Here is a 24,912-nt window from a genome sequence, read left to right as displayed (position 1 = left end):
TTAACGCCTTTTGCAAAGAAGACTCGCTCATGCTTTCTTCCAGACAATGCGTCCAGAGGCTTACAATGGGAGCCTGCGGTTTCAGTTAAGAAAAGAAGGCGCTAATTCTTTGCCCGCATGAATATCACAAGATTCACCTTGATAACCACGAGACATTGTTGTGCGACAAATTGAACGTGTTTTTTCAGCCGCCTTAGACATAAAGCCGAAGACTTTGGTACTGGTGGGGTAAAAAGGATGGTTTGTTTTCAATTCATTCGCATCACCTCATTTGGAACTATAGTGAAGCATGTACAGCAGTGAGGAAATTCGGATGTAAAATTCAACGTAAAATATGGCAGTCTTTATTCCAACTAACATGAAGGCATACACATGCCTTCTTTTTTTTTTTTTTTGCCTGAGCTCTAAAGCTATACAAACGTCTATTTTATTTGCGCAGTGTAGACGACTCTAGCCACAAAGTCACCTGCACTGATTTCTACGCAACCTCCATTAGAAGATAACTGGATGCCACTCATTCAGCATACATTGCCCAAAACAAAAGCCCTTCACTTGTTAGCTCTTTCGGTGATAACCTTGACATTGCATTGTGCCAAGCAAATCAAATCTTTTCACGATTACGGTACATGCATTACATACCATGCGCTGTGGTTTAATATGTGTATTAATTGAGGCGTGTTGTTCTGATCCGTCTTCGTATTATCAGTTAAGGCAGCATATAACGGTGACACAAATAAACAGCGCGGCGAAATAAATGGCGCCCCCTCGTCGATCGCCTCAAAGACACGGCTCCGAGAACGCGCCAAGATTAATGCCTCGCTATCAGCGTTCTAAGCAGGCGACCTTCGAGAAAGCGAGTCCGTCGTTCCGGAAGCAACCAAAACACGCGAGCCCGAAAACGCGAGGGCGAGAGAATATAAAAATACTCTCGTAAAAGGGAAACAACCAAATCGGAGTACGAAAAAGAAAGCATAGTCGGAGGAGAAGCCGTCGGCCGCTATCCAAAGCACAACCCGAATCTCCGGGAGCTTCTGGGTATACACACAAATCCATGACGCGAGCCGGGCTCTGGTCAAAACGCTAATCCTCAGGTGGCCTTCAGAATGAGGAATAGTCGGTGTCACTAGGGCCGAGGTCCGAGGCTCGGCGCACGGCCGGTCCTGATTGTGGAAAAGAAGTGAAGAAGAGAACAGGCTTGCTGGAGGGGGGTACTATGTTGGCATCAAGGACGTAGAGGAAACAAACATGGGGGAACTCACGATGGCCTTCGACGAGGGTCGCTTTTCATACTCTATGTCTCTATAAGCCAACGAAGCTTTTTGTAGGCGTTAACGCAAAAGGCGAGGACCGCACACTGTTCGTAACGCCGCGCTCTGTCACTCCCTCATTCGCTGCTATGCCTATAAAGAAAGAGCCTATGCACCCCAAGGACCGGAGCTACCGCGTCTGTCTCTGCGCATGTAATCCTTCTTATCTTCAATGTAAGGCAATTTCTCATCCCTTTCGCCGGTTTTCCGTCGCTCTTGTTTACATAATAACGTGCTCGATGCCACAGACACAGTTTGCCTGCCGGTCCCTACCAAGTCATATAATTTTCGCCGCCTCCTTCTCCTGCGCGGCACTCAGCGGGGAAGCAATAAACAAACTGTTCCTCGCCCCTAGCAACGCCCACATGGCAAGCTTCGGCAAACACAACTAGCGCGAGCGAACGACGAGACTTGCCACTCTCTCTTGCATTAATTCCTACCCTTATCCTCCGTCGTCGTTTCCCTTAATTTTTTTTGTATGTACGTGCGCGCGATGCGGCGCGTTTAATGGGGCGCTTTATAAGACCGAGCCCTTCTGGCGTCCTCCGTAAGCCACTATCCGGCGAGCAGCGCCCCACAGCGGAGCAACAGCTGGAGGGTAAATATTTTGCTTTAGCGCCGGAAGGCGCCGCTCTAGACGTGGTGGAGGCCTTTCTGGGTCCCCCTCCCCGTCCTTTCCTTATTGCCACGTGCGGGTAAGCTTTGCTTCGGGTTTTGCTTGGACCGTGTGGCTATAGCTTCAACGTCGAAGGTCAGGGATTCGTGAGGAAACCGCGGTAAGGCGGCTATGCATAGCGAGCGGACGAAGGGAGCGACGTATATCCATAACAAGCGAAGTAAGGCAGTTGCTTGGCGCAGTGGTGTTGCGGGATGCTCAGGAACCTAGTGTTGGTTGCTTGGAGATTAGCAGTACATTCTTTGCTTTATTTTTTTTTATGTTACTTGGTGTTTAGTGTTCTCGAACCGCTGATATGTTTCAATTCGTAAAAGGAATCACTGATCCTAAATTGCGTGAAAGTGTGAAATTGAATAGTGTCTCCGAGATGAGGTACGATGCGGTTAGCTGAGGAGAGCTGATATTGCGCTAAGCTATGAATTAAAACCATTTTTAGCAAGAGTAAGATGCTGATTGTGGAGCTTAGGGGTACTACTTGTTTATATTTCAGGCTCTTTCCTGTATCGTGGGAATTTGGAGCTTCAATTTTTAAAGTCCAAGTTTAGGTTTCCGTTCCTGTCCAGTGCAACAAAAAAAAATGTAACTTAATTTGTTGAGAGAACAAATGTGTTTTAAGGCCCAGAATTGCAACAAATTCATCTAACTCGAATATTTATGCCACTACTACACTGTATTTCTTTCTTCTACACTGCATGGTAATTCTTGAACTACTTTCTGAGTAAACATTGGCTTTGACTATGTGAATATATTTTTAAAAAATACAACTAGTTACCCAGCTCTTAATTGGACACAGTCGGAGTATTTTAAGGACGGAGACCTTACTCCTATCACGTCTTAAGTGTATTGGCTGCAGATGACTATGACCTAAAAGTTGCTGAGACTCAATTCCTGTCATAAACACCTCTTTAATTTGTTTTGTCAAAACCATGGATACGCTAAAGAAACGAGAAATAATGAAAAATCGGGGGAGAAGGGGGAAAATGGTGCTCTGTTTATCTTTAAAACAAAGTGTCGCTCCGGTACTGCCATCCTCACTAAGCGTTTTTTCCATTATTCGTCACCTCCAACAGCAACTTCAGGGGGAAAAAAAAAAACACGCTTCGCGCTCGACAGAGAACAGTACTGCATGTGAACACGTATGTTTCCTTTGCTAAAAGCATGCGCCGCTCCCGCAAGCAGAGCGAAAGGTCTCCTGCTTCTCACCATAAAAATCTTTTGAACGAAAGCGACGCGGTGAGATTTAAGTTTCCCCGAGACCGCCTCCACAACATTTCTTCCTTTTTTTTCCCACGCAGCCTTTTCCCGCGTTTCGCAACGCAACCCTGTCTGTGCACATCCCATTTATTTTATTTGCCTTCCTGGCGCCCGGTTTTCTTGACAAGCGAAAGCGATCCAGAACCTGCCCTGATAGTTGCCTGCAGTAAAGCAGAACTAACGAGGGCTTGCAATGACGCGAAAAATTCGACCGCCGCGAAGCCAGCGGTGCTGTTTACATCTCTGTTTGACATTTACTTGCCTCCCAGCTAGAGAAGTTGAAAGGAATAGAAATTTTCATCAAAGAATAAAGATTTATCCGCGCGCTCATCATGCTGTCAGGACAGCGGTCTTGAAAATATACCGTAATACGCATCGGAAGGGAACGGAGTTGGAGCTTCTCTTTAGTCTAGCTTACATAAGAAGCAGAGCCTGCTTCCACGACGCTGCAGCTAACTTCTCAGGAGCAGCGTAGACTCGAGCGTGTACGTCAGGACGCGTAATAACGTCGACGCGGGAGCCTGACAGGAACGAAACCACCGCCGCGGGCCTTGGTCGCCACCTATTGAAAGCGGCGCCGAAGGGAAATATGATGGCGTGTCAAGCCACGGCATATTATCTGCTAGCTGGGAGATGAACACAAAAGAAAGAGATAAGGTGTCGGGCTGTGCGCGTTGTGCGGGTTGTGTCGGGTTGTGCGGCTGTGTGTGTCGGGAAGGCGAAAAATTTATCGCAGACGCGTCGTGTGCTGTTCTCTGATTAAGTGATTTTTCTTTTTTTCTCACAAAAAGACGCCCACACTGAGATAAGAATGGGAAAAATGGTAATGTGCCCCAGATTGAAGAGCATCAGTAAACACCTCTTGAATATATAGCAGCTGCAGAAAATTGCGTGATGAGAAGCTGAATATAATAATAGACGATGAAAAATTAACTTGAAGCAGGTCTTGAGCCATGGCCACAGTTACCTATAGGTCATTTGCAACTTTACTCGTGTCATTTAGTTTGGTCGTTCTCCATGTTTGGCCCCCTTTATTGTCTTTCATTGGGGCCAATGTCAATCTTCGTAAACACTTAGCCCATATTATTGAGTTGTCAGTTTGAGTACTAGGTTCCGAGGAGACAGATAAGAGTGCTGCCATTATCTATAGCTATAGGCAAGTAAGACCAGTTGTTCGGGCTTGCAATGTTTGGAAATAAAATCCTCTCCAAGGTGTCACAGTGTATTCTTTAGGAGGAGTCCTTGGCCTCATTCATAGATTAAGAGAAAGCTTTTCTCCGGCTTGAAGGTGCCCCATAGAATCTAAACACCCCATTGACTAATGTGCCAAAACAGGCAGGAAGGAAAAGAGGTCATGTCCTCGCTTTGTACGAAATCCCCGTTTTTCCGCATAAGAAATAGTCATGAGCGAAGGCCGACTCACTTGGTTTTCAACGAAAGTCAAAGCCTCATTTTATATATATATATTTTTTCACGTTGTACGTCCGAAAAGCCGGGCACTAAATCACGAGTTCGGCGGCCAAGGCCGTGAGAGCCGAAATAGAGCCCTGGGGAAAGGTCCCCCGCCTAATTGATAGCATCCCGAGGCGCCGCTTTTTGCATGCCAGACAGCTCTAATGCATTCAGAATAAGCCCTAGCTTTGGATACGTTTAGGACAGGGAAAAGGTTCTCTGCGATGCATCTGAAAGTGGCTTGGACAAACCTTACGGCAGGACATCTGCACCGCCATTCGCGATTCAGACGCATTTAGAAGGACATAAAACACAGTTGTTGTGGTTCATGGGTTGTCTCTTTTCTGTTGTTTTACCATACCATCGAGAAGAGCAATTATTGCGGTAACCACTAAACTAGCCTGTATGCCTCCCCCGTATACAATTTTAGAACCAAATACTAAGATACTTTCAATAACTGAGGACACCGAAGCTGATCAATGTTTGGCTTTGATACGAGGGATTGGCCTCCAGGCGAAACCAATGTACAACACAGCTTTTAAATATAACAGCGCGACTTTATATTTACCACCGGCTTTCAGAAATCAGTAATAAAGAAAATATGTTCTTCCCCCTTTCCAATGAAATCTTCTAAACAGGCGTCATGTTTCTTTTGTCAGCATCACCGTACTACAACACGGGACAACAAGGCCAATATTATAATGCACCTCTTAAAGGTAGTTATCCTGAATTAAATTCCACGCAGTGCTTTTAGCGGCTATTTGCTTTTCGTTGCCGCCATGACCATCAAAAGATCAGACCGTTCAAAAAGTTTAATTCCGCATCACGCATAGCTGTCGAGCACGCTTCCCACGACAAATACTACTGATTTCCGGGAAGGACCAATCAAGCCTAGGTGCCTTCCAGTCATTGTTATACTGTATCATTATCTTCGCGAAACGTCAGATTTCATTTTCCTGAATTGTTCCTTTAACTCTGAACAAAAAGCGCGGATGATGCGGAAAAAAAAAGATCATGCATACACCCAACCTGATTGCTTTCCCCAGTTCACTAGGGCCTCGCTTTTTCGCCAAACCCCATTCGCACAGCTCACGAAATCACTAAAAGAGCGCCTTCACGATTGATTTTCGGCATCATTAGCTGTATTGTTTTGTTTCTTTTTTCTTTTTACTTTCCTGGCTTCAGCTATCGGGGCTGCTCTGAGCTTAAGGGAGCTGAAACGTGACGACGAGCACACAAAAACAGCAAGCCATCCCAAATAGCTTTCTAAAATTTTGGGAATCCACACAAGGCCTGACGCTTTCAGCTGAGCGTTAGAAGCCATCGCCCTGCTACTCTGTATCGTAGCTCCCAATTCTGGAAATTTTCGCTGAATCCTACTCAGCGGGCTGCCGGGACTGTGCCAAGACTCGTGCGAGAAACATTTCCGTTTTTCTTGTCGACTATGAATATGTCTTCTGTTCATCATGAACGCTTGCTTCTTCTTTCATATTGATATCTTCAGAAGAGCAAGTGGATATCTTATTTTATGGCGATCTCAGTAGAAAAAACAAGCTCCTGCGCTATCTCAATTATTGTATGTCCTGCCTTCCCTCAGCAAAGAAAAAGAGAAAGAATAAATAACATATGAAAGGCCTTATTCGCAGCGTGCTTTCGTAGGATAAGCCAGGCAGAGGAATGTGTGAAAACGAGAAGCGCCGCCACGGAAATAAAAGGAGCATATTTCAACTCTACATGAAACACCTTCTTATCTTCCATAATTCTTGCAGGAGGTGGTGAAGGTTTTCTTGCTACTTTTTACTTTTCGCGCTCAAGGACCGCCCATGCTGAAAGCACGAACTCAAGGGCGAGTTGGTCCAGGCTGAGTTCTTGCTGAACCATAGTAATTGGATTTGAACAGACACCTTTCCTTGCCCAGCACGTGTTATTAGTTGTAGTTGAAGATATGCAATGTGGTGCACAGCGCAGTTAATGATAGATGGAGAACTACAAGGGGAAGGTACTGATATGGTTTTCGTAATGGTAAAGTTAAAGGTAAACCAAAGATAAATGAACACCTTAGTAGTGATAAGCACAGCAAAAACAAAGAGTTTCATAATCTGCGATTTAGAATACTGCGGAACATTTCATTTTGGTGTGATTGGTGTATATATCCAAATATCAAAGAATAGGTTTTTTTGTAATTAGCAAACGTTGTTTAATAAAACGTGGTGGCCCTCTGCTCTGGACAAAAGATGTTACTTTCGAGAACTTTTATGTGACAGAAATCAAAGGGCTCTCACAATTTTTCAACAAAAAGCCCTTACACTAAAACAGTACAGGTTCTATTGTCGAAGTAAAGCTTCTCTTTCCGAACCATGGAACAGTAATACTTTTGCAGAATGACGCCGGTGAGCTGGAGTGTTTTCAAACGGCTTGTTTCGAAGCGAAGCTAATAAACGATCCATTATTTTTGCCCCGAGCTATCAAGTGAGTCGTACACAAACTTCGTGCGGACCGTACTCATATTTCTATTTTAATTCCGAAGGCAGGATGAAAATCTAACCGGAGCACCGCCAGTTCGCTGTTCATTTGAAGAGGGAATAACAGCGCTGCTCGCACAGACGAGGCTGGATCACCACTCAGGTATTTAAAGTGCACTGCTTCCACAAGACATTTGCATAATTAGCTGAACACGTGGCAGACGGTATTTATCCTAGGAATGCGCGATCCGTGCCTGCATTTCCTCTGCGACAGATATAACAGCATCAAATAATAGCTTGCGAAAAAAGATGGATACCATTTCGCAGGGCTCGTGGCAGAGTATTTTTATTCATTATTTAGTTTGCGGTCGGTCTCAACTTTATGCCGTGGCGGTGAGTCGGATTTCTAGTCCACCTGGGTTTATTTTCATTGAAGACATAGTATATATATATATATTTCTTCCAATTACCAATTTCTTCAAGAGTAATATATATATATATATATATATATATATATATATATATATATATATATATATATATATATATTACTCTTGAAGAAATTGGTCCTCCGATCAAATTGTCAAGGTCCAGACAAATGAATATGCTTCCTTTAACAAAGCGTTTACTTCACTATATACTTTTTTAAGGAGTAAAACACTTCATGCTCTCGCAACGTACACACACGCACACACACACAAACATATATATATATATATATATATATATATATATATATATCTCTTCTTGCACCTCCTTTCATCTCATCTTTTTGCTAATGCAAATAAGAGACCTCTGAGCGTTGGCGATAAGTGAGACTGCTTAACAGTTCCATGTCAAGTAATTGTTGCGCGCCATGAGTTCAACTAGGCCTGCAAGATTTAAATCATGAAGTGGCTTCATTACTTTATAGGAGGATAAAAGGTTCGGAAGTTAAAGAAAAAGGAACCTAGCAACAATTTCCGCATTTGTTGCATTTCTAAGCAATGCTTGCTCGTAACTTGTCTAGTGCTCGTAGAATTAAGTTATTGATTCACTGATTTTCTCATTTATTGAAACACCTATCATCAGATGGAAGCATTGGACAGTCATATGAACAAAGCTTCTTTCCTGATAGTGAAACCGAATGCGCGAACGATCGCATCTCCTTGAATGGGAGTTTCGCTGCGACGTGAATGCCGGCGAAGCGCCAGTGGCCGGGATTCGCGAAGCTACTTTTACTGCTTAGGCTTTCTTCATGCTGACAACGCATAACCAAACTAGGCGAGGCAGAATGGGCCACTGGGAGATTGCGCGATGCCGTGTAGCTTGGCTTGCTTTCTTAGTTTGGTTGGCGCCGTCTTCTCTATATGCCTTTGAGAGGAAGGCGCTGGAATCTCGGGGGAAGCATAGGCCAATTTCGCGAATGCGAGGCCGCCAATTCTGCGCCCCACATATTGCACTCGGATGCAAACGCTCGGTCGAAACAAAGAAGGCCAAAGAATCGTTGAAAGGCCGCACTGCTGAGCCAAAAATAAAACTAAAAAAGATGATGCCTTTTTCTGTCGTTGAACGTATCACACGTAAAAGCAGTTTTACTTCTATGTGCTGAATGACTTCTTTTAGGCTTACGTTTGGCCGTTTTTCTCCGAAAGCCTGCGTATCTGTAAAAAAAGATTGTAGTTGAGACGGGTGAACGTTGAAATCTAACTTTTACTTTATAAAAATGTTCTCCTTACTATCCTTTGTTTATTAGTCAGTGTGTTAGACTAGCTCGGCCATGTGCGGATTTGGAGGGTGGTTTGTTTTAACTGGTCCGAATGCATGTCAAACAGCATGTTTGAATCTTTGACGGGAAGGTTGCAGGAAACTGTTCTGTTAAACCCTCGCTGCCTAGAACTTTACCAAAACGTCCCCCCCCCCCCCCCCCCCCCCCTCCCCTGTTTTTCGACTATTAATCGAAAAAGGAGATCTTTCAAGGAACAAAGCGAGGCTAACGATAAAAGGTTGCTGAAGCATTGACACAATATTTATTTAATGCTTTCAGAAACTCAAGCGCTGACGGATTTTGTGCATGCTGTGTGTTTCACCTAAGATTTCACACAATTTTTAGTCATAGGCTTTCGGAGTTATGAGGGCGTTTTTTTTTTGGCACAGCATTGTCAGCGGTGAGTAGTACATCCGAGTGTAGCTAAGAGGTGCTCACTTGCAGGCTGGTTAACTAATATTGAATGGTGAACTTATTAACTACCACTGTTAGGCTCTTTAATTACTGAGAGGTGTGCAGCGCACCGTAACTGATATCCAGAACTGTTTAAGAATTTCGATAGCGTGGTTACCGTCGGCGCTGTGGCTCAACAAATTTTTTCTGAATCACGCCAAATTACATGCGCTTTCGAGAAGCTTGCAGGCAAAGCAGCCTCACCAGTGCACGTAATTCGTCGAAACAGCCCATATCTCGTGGGCTTCAGCGCCGACGGTAACCGCGTTTTAGAAGTTCTAGAAACTGATTTGGGTATTACTAACGGTGTGCTACACACCTCCTGGTAATTAAGGAGCCTAAAAGTAACAGTTAAAATGCTAACTATTCAATATTAGTTAACCAGCCTGCTAGTTAGCACTTCGTAGCTGTGTTCTGATGTACTACCCCGCAGACAGTGCATTGATAAATGGATTTTGTCCATTTTCTTCCCTGCTGTTCATAAAACCAATGGCTAGCAATGCAACATCACCGCCCACCCGTGGAACGCGATTTAGTGTCGTAAAATGCCAACACACGCATGTAAGAAAGCACCTGCTGAGTGGGAATTTCGCTTCACTGAAAACACCATTGCCGCCCATAGCTGCCGTTAAAGAATGCCTGTATTGCTAGAGCCATGAACGCAATCACTGCAAAATTCTTTCCTTCGAAGCGCGCACTTGGCTTTCTGAGAGAGCCAGGAATTTTCAGAAATTGCTTGCTCTTTTTGATTTCAATTCTATGGTGCTTTCTTAAATCATTGGAAAGAAAAAAATTGTACGCTCGTAATGATCTGGAATGTCTTTCTTTTTTACTGGCTTTCCACACACCAGCATTTGCAATATTTTTTCGAGTTTAAAACAATTTTATTTTGCTGCATTCCTGGAAGCGCCAAGTCTTTCCCATTTTCCTTGCTTTGACACAAAGTGCTTTCAAAGCGCGCAGCTGAGAATGTAGGGCACGCAGAAGGAAGAAGGCATTGGCGACGACTTCAAAGCAAAAATAAAAGCGGACAACTGTTCGGCTTCTCATTTAGGCCCTGTCGTGTTCTAGAAGGCCACTTTAGGCGCCTTTATGTCAAAACAAACAAAAAAAAAGCCGAAAGCGGGATGCGTTCATTTTTGAAACCCTCGAAAAGTCCTTTCAGCGGGTCACGTTATCTGAGATGAAACTCAGCTTTTTCGACAAGCCGCCACCACGTTTCAGAGCGCCGCCAATGCGGAGGAGGCGAGAGGAAAAGAGGCAAGTTGACAGCGCAGCAAGGATGAACGGCGTGATGTCATTTTCACTCTACTCAGGCGCTGCTGTCAGAGTACGCGGAAGTCGCCCTCTAGTGTTGGCGTCCGTGAACTTGGTGTTTCGCTTGTTTGCGCCGCCGCGCTCTGAGCTTCTTCGCCGTATCTCCATCAATGTCCTCTCTCACACACACTCTCTCTCTTTCGAACTCTTTCCTCTGGACATGATCTGGTCTCTGCTGTCGCTTCGTGTCATGTAGCGATACCCATCTTCTCTTCGTTTCACCTAGGCAGCCGGGAGAGGCGGCTGGGTTCTCTCAGGGACTCTTCTACCTTACTGAGGTTGTTGTTGTAGGTCCACCTTCTGTTTGTTTCATCTTTTTCCGTCACGTCCAATGGTTCTCGCTTTGCCTGAGGAGGATCTATAAGCTAACATCCAGAGCAGAAGCACCTAGGAGTGCACTTTGGTGGGTGCCCATGCTGGAAGCCCTCACCCGCTTATTGTTCTTTGTTTGTTTTCTTCCTCATTTCCAGAAGAAATTGCACGTTAGGAGGAAAAGTGAAAATTGCTGCCAGAGAAAACCGCCGCCGAGACTCTCTCCTGCCCATAGCTGAAATCTCCGTTGAGTCACTTCTGCTTCTTATTTGTCGTCTGTGATTGTGCCCTTTGTTTTAAACAGACAGGTGTGCACTGTGGAGGAAAAGAAAATGATATTGAGCCCAGAAGAATTGGTCCATTCTCCTCGGAGTGTTGGTCCAACAATTCTAGGCGCGTGGCCGGCATTCAATTTCCTCCGTCTTGCTCCACGTCGAAATCAATAATCTCCTCTTTGTATTGTCCTTCCAGCCACTGTCTCGGTTTGTTCCGGTCTTCTGCCCCGTGCAGGATGGCGCAGTACTCCGCAGGCGAGCGAGCCAAAGCTCGCTTGGCTCGTTGGGTCCGCCTTCGCTCATCGAAGGTGTCGCTCTCCGGGTCTTCGGGTCCGCTATCGAGCTTCTGCAGAGAAACTTCTTTCTCGACGCCCCTTCTTCGCGACACAGGCACTGAGTAAAGCAATTGATTTCGGCCGCCCGCTCCACTATGTCCGGATGCCCGTCCCTACCTATGGCATGCCTCACATTCTAGCGCCTATGATAAGCCCTTGCCTGTCTTATTTGTTTTGTTTTTTATCAGCGTTTTGTTTTTGTATTTTTTCTGCTCCCCAGCAAACCAAAAGGGGAAGGTGGCCTGCGTTACGGCAGAAAAAGAAGGGGACAGTCTCTGGAGACGCCACTTGTCACGTGGCGAGCCCAGTGCGCCGCATCTTTATTGAACTTCTCTTCTCTGAAGGAGGTTTTGTTTCTTCCGTATCTAACCATCGTACCATAACCAGGAACATAAGTACTATCGAACACTTCGAGAGGCTTTGGCTGTACATGTCGTGAAGTGGTAGTTTTCCGGCAGACGTGCGAAAAAGAGGGAGACAAAAATGAGAAGAAAAACAAAGAACTTAATAAAAAAAACTTATCACTGAGCGTGGTTAACAGAATTGTGAGGTGAGCTCTTGCTAACTAATTCATCTTGCCAAGACAAGGATAGGAAGGAAGAGAGGCACCTCTCAGACATCTTGCACGGCCTAGACCCGGAACCTGCTATAAGTGGACGTCTTTCCTTGTACGCATGCGACTTAAAAAAGAGGAAACGTGGCTCGACATAAGCTCTTGTTGAGCGCAGTTGAATAAAAGTTGTTCTCTTTTCTGTTATTTGATTATGCTGTTCTATGGACTACTTCATAGACTACTCCACACTAGTCCACAGTGAGAAATTGGATTATTTCAGGTTGCAGCGTCGGCACTAGCTGGTGTTTTATTCATGCCTCAAAGTCCTTTGCAGTTCAGAGCGATTGCGGAAATTGTGTTTTAAGCATTAAGTAATCAACCGGCTTTCGTACTTGCAAACGTAACCCTTGTGAATTCCTGATGTAAAAATGAACGTATTTCATTGGTGACATAAATTACTGATTTCAAAGTGTGCAATGTATAACTTTTTTTTTCACTTAGTGTATTTTTATTATACTTCATAAAAACATGTTTATACATGTTATTTTTTCCTCTTGTGAACTGTGAACTTTTTTAGTTAATAGTTGTTGTTCGCATTTGCATGTTTTTAATACCAAAATACTCCGTGTTTTTTAGATCATGAAGGCTCTTCTTCCCTTATTACCCTGACTTCTTTTTCATATTTAAGATGAATACAGTGTGTTCCTTCGTGCGTAATACACTTTTTAATTTGATTTGACTAAGTTTAATTTCACGTGATTTGGAAGTGCTGTTTGGTGACATGCTCCTCCAGTTAAAATTTTTAAATATTTTTGAGCTGTGGGTAATGCCTTTAGGTGACCCTTTTGGGGGAAAACATTTGTTCTTCTTTTTAAGGCACTTAAAAGCAATTGTGCCACTGTTTTAGGTCGTTGTCTCGTTGAACATAGTTAGAATTCTTGTGAATCCACTTAACCTTTAATCTCAAGACTAACTTGGCACGCTACTCGGCCTCAACTACCCAATCAAGATGGTATTTCTTCGAGTTCGACTGGAAAACCTACGATTACTCGGACAACTAAGACAGCACGTATCAAAGGACCCAATCTCCTCGTGGATACCGAACGCTCCGTTGGTCTAATTGAGGTCTTCTTTCTCTTTAAGACGAGCCTCAGGCATATCCAATTATCGTTCGCTCTCAGTCGGCCATTCGCATGAAAAGCCAAGGATACCAGCCTTGCCGCGACACTCTAAGGAGCTACTACACATCAATGCTGCTTTCTATGGCACCCTCGCATTCAAGTGAGCCCGGTGGTTTTGTTTGGTAGGCCTTCCAGGCGTCTTCGTGTCTCCATGCTCTGGTTCGAAGAAATCCCTCTGCCTCAGCGTCGGGCATTGTCTTCCGTCGCGACGCTGAACGTGTCGCAACCTGGCATTCTCTTCTTGTCTTTCGGTGTACTCCCACAGCTGTCTTCAGTACGAGCCCCGCAATTACATGGATCGGCTGATTGGCCTCGGGATTCTGATGCCGACAGACTGAAGTAGGCTAGGCTCAATTGTTAAGCGAGACTAGGCTTACTGTCTCCAGTAACTGTATGGTCAGGAGGTTAAACGGTCTGTATGCCTCAGCGGAGCGCGCTTCCAATTAAAGTGGGATAGAAAAGAGTGGTTATGTAACAAAACGAAGCGGCAGAAATTTGAGTAGCTCTTTTTTCTTTTGGGAGCAAAGCACGCCGTCTGGAAGTAGACCAGAGTTCCCAGGCGAACTGTCTCCGTATAATGTTAGTTAATGAGAGGTTCGTCAAAAAGTTCAGCAACACATCTACCAATTTTTCAGAGTTTGGAACCAAATATGGGCCATTAATATGTAGGCCGGACAAGAACTTTACTAGATAGCTCGAGATGGCATGTTGCCATGTGTTTCTTTCTGTAACAATCACACGAAAAGGGATATCTGGCTTGTGCGTTTTCGCCGAAAAGAACATATCTAAATGAGTTCTTTTCGCATTCGTGACTGCTGTGGCAAGTCTGTGCAGGTTCATGCCTTTAAGTAGCTCAATAGCTTGCTTTTTAACCTTCGAGGCTTTCACGTCTACAGCGTTGAAATTCTTTACGATCGCCTCCTGTCCTTTGACTGCATGCATGCTCTCGGGAATAACAACGAAGAAGCCTTCTTTATCCGACAGAAGTAACCGTAGCCCGGAATTGACAAGGAAGTTAGCTAAGCCATAGCTTGGATCAGACTTACAAGGTCGTGTCCCCGGGTCAGTTCTTGCAATCACGTCGACACATTCCTCTACACACCTGAGGCGAGTCTGTTCAGGCACGCACTGGGCGCACTGGGCATGAACCTGCACAGACTTGCCACAGCAGTCACGAATGCGAAAAGAACTCATTTAGATATGTTCTTTTCGGCGAAAACGCACAAGCCAGATATCCCTTTCCGTGTGATTGTTACAGAAAGAAACACATGGCAACATGCCATCTCGAGCTATCTAGTAAAGTTCTTGTCCGGCCTACATATTAATGACCCATATTTGGTTCCAAACTCTGAAAAATTGGTAGATGTGTTGCTGAAGTGTAACCCTGGTAGCAGCAAAGCTTTCAGTCAAAAAGTTCGTTGATTGTTAATTGAAGATAAACACGAATTTTCGCCTAAAGATAGGCCACTTCTGTGTGCTTAATTACAGAAGTCGTTATATGGTTGTTTCAAATGACTCTATGCAAAAATATGTATTCAACTGTTTGGAGGGTGTAAGATAACTTTACAACAAATAATCTCCAAGGAACAAACGAACTGAAAGTTGGTAACTTTAATGTACTAGATTACGCAGTTCTTTGGGATTTAATAAAATTATTCGAATTGCTAGCAGCCAGGCCCTGTTAGTACCGTCGTGGGGAGTATATTGTTTTGCCTAGAGAGACCGTTAACAATAATTCAGTCTTCAACGGGTATCGTAGAGACATGCTCAGTAAGCCCACTGCATCATGAAAGACCTTTTACTTCTGTTTCAGTTATCACTTATAAATAGTTACACCTACTTGTCTTTCAGAATCTATCGACGCTTTTCACCCAATTAAGCAATGAACCGTGTGCCACCCAAGGAAGAGAGAATCTTTTTCTACTCGACGCGCCCTCATCGCAGTACCAGACAGAGGCATTGGGAATAATAAAACGTCATTGAAAAAAACAAAAGAAGGCGATCAAGCAAAAAAGAAGCAAAATGATTGGTCGATCAGTTTTCGAACAGAAACGAACTATCACTGTTCGGCTTCTCGTGAGGTGCGTTCGATGGACGGCGCCCTCTCCCTCGAGCCTCCCGTCCGAGAGCGACCACGGGCCATCTGTCTCGGCTCGGTGGGGCTCTAACGACCGGGGTGGTCGTGAGGGGAGGGTCAAGGTGGCAGCGCACGCGGAAAAAGTGGGCCATTGCTCCACTCACTCTGTCCGCACTAGTCTCCCAATAGAGTGGTTCGCACATATACAAAGGCCAGTGAGCGAGAGTGCGTAACTGAAGGGGTAAAATGTCGACCTTCGCTGTCTCGCATGGTGCTTCCACCCAGGGCCGAGTCCTAGCTTGCCCATCGTTCAAAGGTGCACCCGTCATGTTGTCACGTCTAGCCTTTCCGCTTAACAATCTCTTCCTGCTAGGAATGCAAATTGAGTCCGCCCCCCCCCCCCCCCCCCCTGCGACCGGAGGTGGTTCTCATTGAAAGAACTAGATGTGAATCGAGCAGAGCTAAAGAGATATAGGTGCAACCATTTTAGGCAAGCGTTCAAAATTATTTGGCACACTGTAATGACAATTTTCGAGTTTTCTGTAGGTATTAGTGAATGGATTGCAGCGGATAGTACCTAACCAAGCCTGATTAGGCATACGCATTAGCTGCGCCTTTTTTAAATAAATATGTCATGCGTTCTACAGTTAACCAGGTTGTTCATTATTTTATATTTCTTATCCCGATGCTATATGACTTTGCAATGCCTTTTCCAACTATGAAAACCGGTCCCTCAGGGAGTGAGGTTACGAAGAAATGCGTCGGAACAGTTTTTCTTCAGTCTCGCATGCTAATGCCCGCTCATTTATATTTCCTAGATTGGAAAGCGAACCCCACTATAAAGATTACATGCTGGTAGCCTAACAGTGAGTCGGAAGGTGGCAATCTATTATTTCTCGTCGTCGCATGTTCGTCATCACCGCGCGATAGGACGAAAGATAACAGTCGGTCATCGGGCGGCCTCGAGTACCAGCCTCGACAACGGCGCTTATCAAAGTAGGTCTCGACACGAGCGAGATTAATGAAATAGGTCAGGCGTCGCGCTGCTCCTTTGAAGCCATAGTTATCCTATGGCAGCACAGTTAATCAGCTTGCAATTAGTAGTGTGATCTTCTGAGTGTTCTGCTTGAAAGAACCCAAGAGCAACAGCGCGCCCCTTTACACTTGCAGCCTTTCTGTTGTTAGAAAGGGAGAGAGTAAAAAAAAAAGAGTAATAGAGGAAACATAGAGAATAAACAGAAGACAATGCCGGGGGAAGGCAAAAGATTAAAAGAAATTGCGATGATCGTGACAAAACGAAGGAATACGCGTCATCGTCATCAACCAGACTACGCCTGATGCGGAGCAAACGCCTCTGCCATGACTCTCCAATTAATCATGTCCTTTGCCAGCTGCGGCCACCGTATCCCCGCAAACGTCTTATTCTCGTCCACCCAGCTAACTTTCTACCGCCCCTTGCTACGTTTTCCGAATCTTGGAATACACTCCGTTACCCTTCAGTACCGGCATTTATCCTACCTCCGCATTACATGCTCTGCCCAAGTCCATTTCTTCCCCTTGATTTCGACTAGGATATCATTAACCCGTCGCCGTGGTCGCTCAGTGGTTATGGTGCTCGGCTGCTGACCCGAAAGACGCGGGTTCGATCCCGGCCGCGGCGGCTGAATTTCTGTGGAGGAGAAATTCTAGAGGCCCGTGTACTGTGCGATGTCAGTGCACGTTGAAGAACCCCAGGTGGTCGAAATTTCCGGAGCCCTCCACTACGGCGTCTCTCATAGCCTTAGTCGCTTTGGGACGTTAAACCCCATAAACCAACCAACCATTAACCCGCGTTTATTCCCACACGCACTCTGCCCGCTTTCGGTCTATTCACGTTACGCCTATCACTTATCTTTCCTAGCTCGCTGCGTTGTCCTTAAGTTACGCTCAACCCCCTTCGTTAGCCTCCACGTTTCTGCCCCATAGGTGAGTACCGGTAAGATACAGCTACTGTATACTTTTCTCTCGAGGGATATTGGTAAACCGCCATCCATTATCGGAGAGAACCTTCCAAATGCGCTCCACCCCATTCTTATTTTTCAAATTATTATTATTATAGTTTTAGTTATAGTTCTTATCATTATTATTATTCTAGTTATTCTTCTAGATTTGCCATTCGTGAATTGGTCATAAACATATTTCTACAGGGTGGTGAAGGCCCAAAGCGGCTTTTTCTGAAGCGCCTTTCCTTTGTTTCGGTAGCGATTTCACTGCTCTTCCGTAAAACAGGGCTACCTCCCACCAGGGGGCAGGCTGATTCCGAGAAACCGCTGCCGGACAGGCAAGAGGGCACGGGGCCGGCCGCACCAGCTACGGGTTCTATTCTTGGATGGCGCATGCTTTCAGCAGGGGCAGCCGATGAGGAGTGGGGGAGCTGGATACGAAGGGGCGCTTGTGGGAGGCGCACAACCTGCGTCCGGCAGTCGAGAGAGTCTCACTTTCTTCACTTCGTTCAGTCTGGCACAGCACGTATAAACAAAGCGTGACCCGACGCGGCCGAATTCGCCGGTGCAATGTGCACGAGGAATTCAGGGACGGGGAACTACCACCAGAGGCGCCACCAGACGTTTTTTTTTTTCTTTCCTTTGTTACTGCAACATCTTTCTGTTTTTCAAGGGATTAATTCGCGCTGTTTGCGCGCGTGACGTGTTTCTTAAACGTCAGTGCTGTTCGAGCAACCCAAAGAAAGAATCCTAGACGCTCAAACCTCCCCCCTTTCCACGCTGAGAAAAACGGGAGCCAAGAGCACGACTAAACAGTGCCGGACGGCTGCCTTCAATATATGCTCGAAGCAGTGACTCAAATAAACACACTCGAAGTGCGGTGAAGCATCACACTGAGAGCGCTGAGGACTTCGAAGAAGAGACTAAAAGATAAACCGTTTGTTGCTGGGGTCTCTATTAGGAACTTGCCCTCCACTGGTAGCTATTTGAGGCGTTCTCGCTAACTGACTAGGGGTTGTTTTTTGTGAAATTAGTCCAGGTTGCCTTAACTATGGCCCTTCGTAATCAAGGCTGTTGCTAAGCGGTTAGAATCCTATGCATTATTTTAAATATGCCTAGTTTATTTGCTTAAAGAAAGGTAAGGATTTGAGGTTGGCTCACAGATTGCAGGATTTGATTCGTTTGTAACAATATTCATAAGACTGTGTAAGCAAACCATAATCGCCCAGACTGAATGAAACCTTCATATTGCCACGTATCATTGTAGTGTTTGTTCGTTCACGCTCAAGGCTGCAGGAAAGGGCTGTTATCATTTTTGTTCGTGACGCGAGAAGCGACCAGTCTAATCTCGATTGATCGCAGCCATGAAAGGCTGCATCTAGGTTTTTCCAGATTACTGTAGATGATCTTGTCCTGCTATCTGGAAGTTTCTTTGCCGGCTTTAAATTGAGCGATGCCGCGAGCGGCGGGCATTCGTAGTTCGACGATTGACGAGCACGCTTGTTGCTTACGCCGCCACCGAGTGAGTCAGTTCTTTTGCGGGCGCAAGTCAGCCCAAATAAAGAGCTTCGTTTGCAAGTATTTCTGGTGTCTTCCTGACCGCTGGACTGCCGTTACTACAACGTGACAATATATAAGCTCGCAATCTTAATCGCGAGCGTTGAAGACGGAAGAATTCGTAACGTATTTCAAGGTTCCAAGCTAGAGGAAACATTTATTACATAGAAGAACTAATCACAAAATGCAGAGTTAAAGATGCCCATGATGAATTCATTTCGCGACACGCAAAGTATGAAGCATATATCTGCTTCATATTTTGCAACTCTGATCTAAACCGCACGTCGATTCAACACTCACACAAAAACATGGCTGTCGTTGCTATGGACACATAATTTCTTGTTCTGCAATGTCTGGCCGTTCGTGTCCTTCCCACGCAGTTTGTCCATGGTCGAACAGGCACGCGCTTTTGTAAGAGCGAACGGCATCCAAGACACCTCTCATGTAGCTGCGGGGAATCCCCAAATTTTCTGTTTTTCTCCTTATTAGAACCGTTCTCGGCACTCATGGCGGACCGTTTGCGCAAGAACGAAAAGCGCGTTAAACGCGCCTTCGGGGCGCAGCGGACCAAAGTCGTGCTCCTAAGGCCAGCCAGAAATCAAATTATTGGATGCGGGGCAACTGCAAAGAGCAGACAGCGCGTCCTCGAGACAGCCAAGTGATGGCGAGCAGTTATCGAACCGTCTTCGGCGTTTCGTAGAAACTACTAGCTTGGCTGCAGTTGCTCCCGGAGTAAGATTTTAATGGCACTGGGGTTCTGCGCAGACGCGCTAAAACCCCGTGGCGCCGGTGTGAAATCCCGCAGACTGGTTACGAAACAGCGGAGCCCTTCGGCCAGCTAGTGTCTCATATATGATTTTGTAAATTTATAAATACAACACAAAACTAAGGAACATCGCCGTCAGGGGTAGGGATGATTTAGCCTAGCGGTGCACGCCCCAGGAAGAAACAAAAGGGAATGAAAATTGCATGGTACGTTTTTTCTCCATTCCTTCAGATGTGTGGTCCCAACTCCTTTCGTGCTCGATGGTGCAAAAAATTTCGTATTATAACTGCTAAATTTTATGAACGCGTCTGAAGTTTTGGTGGCGTCACTGAATAATTCTATCCGCTCATAAACTGGGTCTGCGTGTGCTCTGAATGATAGCGAATCAACGCGTTAAGCATATTCTAGGAATTTTTTATTGGCCTTTTGGTAAAATCAAGAATGCAGACTAAGATTAAGGTTAGTTTCTTCAAAAATTATTACTCAATAACCAAAATGCCTCTTTCAAATAGGCAAAAATAAAGATGTCTGCATCGTTACTGCGATCTGAGAGAGTTCAAAGAAAGTGAGGGTTATCAGAGTGAAGGGGTCGGTTCGTTTCTTCACTTCAATAATTATTTCTCTTTTTGTAATTTTGTTACGCACCACAAAGCCTTGAAGTCCCTTAGACTTGCAGTCTGCAGGCCCGTGACGAAAGCTAGTTTCAGGCCAAACAATAATTGCTACCTTTCAGCCAAAAATGTAGTTATTGCTACTTTTTCTCAAGCATCTGAATTTACAACTATGAAGTTATGATTGAACTTGCTTGACCTTGTAAAAATATTGTTACGCGAGGTGATGCCCAGGCAACAAAACTCTATACAGGGACTGCCGTATAGTAACTTTGACTGCAAAGGACGCTCTGCACGTCACGCCAGAGAGACCATGACGTCAGTGCCCCCCCCCCCCCCAATTAAGGCTCTGGTCGTACCCCCCCCCCCCCCCCCCCCTTCCCACTCTTTTTATCTCTTCCTTCCTCCCTCCCATGCCAGCCATGAGCTCCATGCACAATGGCTGGTTTTCGTCTGACAGGCCAGAAATGTGGCTTCATAGGAATGACTAAACATGCCAGCCTCCTTTTTGACAAGCTAGACATAGAAAGGCACGGCCATGTGCTTCCACTTTGCCCTTGGCAGCCGTACGTTTTGCTTCGGTAATATACAACACTTTCGAAGCTTGTTTGCTAGCAGCGCCGTGCTTGCGAGCACAGCCAGAGCTCATTTTCAGATTTATGGCAAATTACATTTTACTTGTTCCACAAATAGGTGGAGCGCATATGGCAGGTTCTCTCAGATCATCAATGGCAGTTTACCGATATCGCTCAGGAGAAAAGTATACAACAGCTGTATCTTACCGGTACTCACCTATGGGGCAGAAATGTGCAGGCTAACAAAGATGGTACAGCTTAAGTTAACGACAACGCAGCGAGAAATCGAAAGAAAAATGATAAATGTAACGTTAAGAGATCAGAAGGGGGCACAGTGGGTGAGGGAACAAACGCGGCTTTATGACAACCCAGTCGAAATCAAGAGGAAGAAATGGGCTTGGGCAGAGCATGTAGCCCGAAGGAAAGATAACCGCTGGTTCTTAAACGTAACTGAGTGGATTCCAAGAGAAGGCAAGCGTAGCAAGGGACGGTAGAAAGTTATATGTGCGGACGAGAATAAGTAGTTTGCGGGGATACGGTGACCTAATCTGGCAAAGGACAGGGTTGATTATAAGATATGAGAGAGGCCTTTGCCCTTAAGTGGGCGTAGTTAGGCTGGTGATGATCATGGTGATGACCAACAGATGGTGATGGAACAGAATGAAGAATAGGAAAAGGGCGGTCAGAAAGAAAATTGTTATAGGTTCTCGCTGGTTACCTTCTCTTGGGTAGTGAAGGTATAGAAGTACAGGAGGAGACAGAAGGGAAGGTGCTCCCCGACAGGTTGTGTGAGGTTTACGCGGTGTCAACACCCCGGGTGTTTTGCAGCAGTCATAGGCAGCGAGGTCAGTGACTGCCGCAAGCGCCGGCCGGCCTCAGAAAATCCGTTTGGCGCGCAAACGTAAACAAGCTGCTAACGTCATGTGACGTGCTGCCCATCGAGCTCGGCAGGTTTCCGAGCTGATCGAACGGATTATCCTTCTGCCCCTTCTGCACCGACGCCCTAGTTTGATTTCTTAATTACTGCCTGTCAGGAACACTTGCCAGCTCAAACCAGCAATGCAAGAAAAGATACAACACAAAAGCAGTCGCGATTTTTGCCATAGCATGAAGCTTGGCGCTTTGTTCACAAGGCAGCTGCATATTTTATTATTGAGCACATTGAATACGCAGGTTTAGCGGAAGATACAGGAACGACAAATGTTCGAAAGCACCAGAGGAAAGCCATACCGAGAGCATTTCTGTAAACTTCTATAAAGGTCGCCGAAAATGGGGAGAAGACGCGAAGCACAGAAAATGTAAAAAAGTACGCGCGACACACGACTAAACAAAAATGCATTCTACGTTTGTTTGATCTGCCGAGACGAATGACAGGGTATAAAAGTAGAGAGACCCGAGGGGGGTCTGTGCGTTTTCCAAGGGCGTTCCTCGAAGAAGAAATCGCCCCTGGCATTGCAGGGCCTCATGCGAGACAATGCCTGATGGATTGTAAGGATCACGCCAGGGCCAATCGATCGCTCCAGTGCAGCTCGACAACCCGCACGCCAATCTCCGGCCCTCATCGCTTCGTTTAAAATAAGGCGCCCGCCGTAGCTCGCGCAATGAATTTGATCGATGCACAACAACGGGAAAAAAAATTCGCCCGGCCATATTCAGTTCCCGTCGCTCCGAGGCCGCGCAGCTCGCGTCTAATATACGAGCACGACGTCGACGAAAACGATCGAAGGCAGGCAGGCAACGACGGTGTGTGCGCGCATCTCTCGCTTTCGCCCACAAAATTGAGAATTTCCGTTTCCTTCGCACGGATTCCCCAGTTACAGGCAGGGTAGGCCTGAGTGATGTTTAGGAAACGAGGCGTTACTATCGCCAAAATGGCGTGTCGAGAAATGCAATTGAGCAGGCGTAACAGTCGGTCTAGCTAGACAACAGGCAGAAGCGACTGACAGTGGCAAATTGTATTGACAGCATAAACGAGGTTCCTGCTGCGATGGCTCAGTGCCTTTGGCCTTAAGCTGCTCAGGCTAAGTTTCTGGGGTCGAATTCCTGCTGCCACGACGGCCGATTTTCAGTGAAGGCGAAATTCGATAACGCTCATGTGCTGTGCGATATCGGTACAGACGAAAAAAAACAACAACTTCTGTCTCTCAAAATCAATCACAAGCCTTCGACTACAGCATCTCATTTATTCAAAGTGCAGCGTCAAGACGTTGAACTCCATGTACTCAGGTACTGAATTTACCGAGATGGTTTATCAGTCTTTACGGCATTAGAGCAAACGTAAACGTTGTTACGGCGTTGCACCATGAGTACACCCGATTAATGGAGCTGGAAACCGCAATTAGCGTAACACTATAGAGTGAAGTAGGCAGGCTCGAAAACAAAACCGAAATAAAGAAAAACTTCGCGGAGATACAGCATGCGTGTGCTCTGTATGGTCGCATGCAATTCGCGCACTTGCCTTGGGAGAAAGAAAATAGTGACCATCGACACTTGAACAAGACACCTTGGTTTTGGACTTCGGGGAGCGATAAGGGCGACTGTTTATGCACAGACAGGAGATAGGAATAAACGCAGCGAGAGGATCAAGTAAAAAAAGCAAACAAATGTAAATGTACAGCAAATGGCTGTTCTGAAGTTTATGCTTCTCGATGGTGCCGCTTCACCGTCGCCTGCGTTCGAAATGACGCGGAGGAGCCTATGCAATTTTCTGTCAGGGCTACCCCGTCATCCCTCCTTTCTTGCAGCCTGCTCCCTATTGATGAGAGAGGAGGGGTGATTTTGCCCTCACCTATCTCTCTTAGTGAACATGTACGCCAACGGGGGCCTATGTTTTGGGAAAGTTACCGCTGTAAAAAAAAAATATTTTTTCCCAAAGTTTACCCCCGAGGAAGGAGCTGTCCGCAGTTGTACCGCGTCCTCACCGAAGCTTGCCAATGAAGAACTGAAAACAAGAATTGTTCAACGAATGAAAAAAAAAAACAATACTGCACAAGCCACAACTTGCAACTGACCAAATCGATGCCCCTTTGCAAGATCAATGCCGTCGAGGTAACAAAAGATCAATGTTCACCCGGCTTTCTTAACGTGTCCCTTGCCGCTTCATCGCGGTTCCAGTCACCGCAATCGGTAACGAAGTCAGACAAGAGCAATAATTTCCTTTGCACTGCGCATTTCTTACGTGCTTCGATGAAGGGCAAAATAAAGACCCCATAAGCGAGAAGAGCGAATAAGAGGGCTGAAAATAAACAAGGCGAGAAAATCAACCAGTCATCAGGTCCCTGCAGGCACTCTAGATACATTGCGGAGATAAAAGGAAATACACGAAGACTGAAACAGCGATAATAATGATAAAGGCTAGTGCTGTGCAAACAAAGCTATCAGCACTGTCAAAAAAGGGACCAGGGATCAGGTGCCTAAAGGTATGCTCCGACAAGCACGAACAAAGAGAGGGAGAGAAAAAAAAGGAGTTTGCGGCTAGGGAGCGGATAAAGCAGGCGTGGTAATGAACGCTCGTCTGTTTTGTCTGCGCACCGCTCTCGCCGCGTTCCCTAGCGGCCCGTGGTAACAGGAGCGATCAGCTGGCACAGACAAGCCGGGACTGCGTTGTGAGTGCCAAATGCAAAGAACAAACAAACCACGAAACAAATGCGAGTGAAGGCGTAACGCAGCGTGTTGTAATCACCAGTGGCACACCCCAGGCGAGGCTTATAACGTCAACGACCCCCTGCTGCGCTGCTGGCTTTGTCTCGCCTGTGAGCGGCGAGCGAAAAGGGGGGGGGGGGGGGGGGGCTAGTGGTAGCAAAACACGCATGGAACGCAGCCGTGCAAAGGAGCCGACTCGTCGTTGCCGTTGTTTTTTTTTCGTTGCATGTCGGCTTCCTGCCAATGACGGTGTGTAATGAGGCGGAGCTTCAGTGGAAATGGCCGTAGTGGCGTAGCGGTAACGAGAATGCGCGGTTGAGATGACAGCGCAGATGCTCGGGAAATAAAGCTCGTTAAGAAACAGAGCCTACCGAGTTG

The 24,912-nt window shown here is 45.9% G+C and overlaps 1 protein-coding gene across 1 annotated transcript in view; it reads right to left on the bottom strand.

Moving 5' to 3' along the window:
* Positions 1 to 24,912, bottom strand: part of LOC149364412 (uncharacterized) — a 42,250-nt gene that overhangs the window by 6,798 nt on the left and 10,540 nt on the right. The gene's annotated exons all lie outside the window — the stretch shown is intronic.

The sequence above is a fragment of the Amblyomma mixtum genome, chromosome 2, assembly GCF_055824585.1.
Source record: "Amblyomma mixtum isolate Tamu chromosome 2, ASM5582458v1, whole genome shotgun sequence".
In the NCBI taxonomy this organism is placed as follows: Eukaryota; Metazoa; Arthropoda; class Arachnida; order Ixodida; family Ixodidae; genus Amblyomma; species Amblyomma mixtum.
The sequence above is the reverse complement of the archived record's forward strand: the minus strand, read 5'-3'. Positions and strand labels throughout refer to the sequence as shown.